This window comes from Nannochloropsis gaditana (assembly GCF_000240725.1).
Source record: "Nannochloropsis gaditana CCMP526 unplaced genomic scaffold scaffold079, whole genome shotgun sequence".
Taxonomy (NCBI): Eukaryota; class Eustigmatophyceae; order Eustigmatales; family Monodopsidaceae; genus Microchloropsis; species Microchloropsis gaditana.
In genome coordinates, this window is record NW_005803874.1 from 47,378 (window position 1) to 49,167 (window position 1,790).

The window sequence follows — 1,790 nt, forward strand, 5'->3', positions numbered from 1 at the left end:
GCCACCGAAAAAGCTAAGGTATCTTCAGCTTCCATTCCTGCCACGTCGTCTTCTGAATCACTCTCCAGAGCCATCAAAGTCTCATTAAGGACGTCGGAAGCGAGGTCGAGTGTCCTGAGGCGCGTCTCGTCCCCTGCTGGGGGATGAACACCCTGAGAAGTTGCCAGATTCGCCTGCTTCATGGAAGAAACTGCCGCCTCAGGAGAGTGAGCATCCAAAGCTGTCTCGTTAGCCCCCTCCTTCGTAGGAGGATCAAATGCTGCACATAAAGTGGCATCAGAAAATGTGATTCGCCTCTCCGCATGCATCACCTCCTCCTCCATTCGCCCGTCGTCGATTTCCTTCCCCCCTTCCTCCTCTTCCTCCCCCTCTTCCTCTTTCGCTCCCTCATCCGCCCTGGGATCGTAATCGGCATCACAAGGTCTTCTTCCGGCCGTCTGTCTATCATGAAGAACTCCCGCGTCACTGTCCTCACTCCCCTCGCTGACGTCACTGTCGCCATCGGCCAGATGCGCGACCAGATGACCAGTATCCAAGCGAGCCAGCATTTGCCGCACCTTTTCAGCGTCGTGAGGGGGACCTTTCGCAAGAGTATCTTGGAAATGAATTTCGTCCATGGACGTGGACCCTCGAGCAGAGGGTGGTCGGAAAATGGGGCAGACAGGGGACGAGGACGCGGGGACGGGGGCAGCGGGAGCGGGATGGGTAATAGACGTAGACGGAGGTGTCGGCTCTCGTAGCTTTGATGCGGGGGAAGGGGGCTTGCTGTCATCGTCTGGCAAAGGTTGCAATTGAGCAACGCCTGTCCGACGTGGGCGCATGACACGGGTGGGTTGTAAAGACTATAGCAGGGTTGCGACTTGAAAACGGACGATCACAGTGGGCCACGCACGCGATAAGACAATAGTAATTTAATGCTCGGCGAAAAAAAGCAGAAAAATATTAAATGTCGTTGCCTCGTGACAAACCCCACTGTCTCCTCCACGCGCAAAGACGTACATTGATGCAGATACCCTCGTTCTATATCGCCACCTCCAGTGGCCTTGCCCGTCTCAGGCAGCTTCGCAGGATTTTCCATAATATGGTTTATGCTGGCATGTAATTGCTTGTAAAGGATTTCGTCCATTATGAAGGCTGCCCCGAAATGCAACGCCTCCTACATTTAGGGAGAGTAAGAGACAGGGACAGGTATAACTCGATTAGTCCGCTTGGCCCATATGACTCCGACCTCCGCGCTAACTAACCTATATCCGTGGTCACTCGTAGCTTGTCGACACTAAAGTCGAAGTTTCCTCATCGTAGTCTACGAGGTAAGCTCCCGATACGATCGTGGGGAGCGAGAAAGGAGTAGTTGAGCTCTCTGGGAGTGAGCTCCTCGGGACGCGAGAACCTGAGCGGGAGTACCTCACAGGCGCCGGGGCATGCACCGCAGTGAAACGTACAAATCGCTCACCTGTCTTAAAGATGGAGTAGTTGCCAGATAGGAAGATGCAAAAGAGTAAGGCTCGGTCATAATTGATATCCTTTGGCATCTCACGGTGGCATTGCGTGCATGGGCCCTCGGATCGGAGGCGCGAACAAGCACGTCGAGCGGACGAGTCAACGGCAGCGCCGCTCGAATTTTATTGCCAAAAGGAAAGCCCAAGGCTCCCAGGTGAATCGATGCAGGCCGCGCTATGAGTAATTACATGAATTATTGACAATTAAAAATCATGACCAAGGTTCTGATTTCCATCGCATTTTAGGACGTGTATGTGGGGCGGCTCCTGCTGCATTTTTTTCTTCTCGCT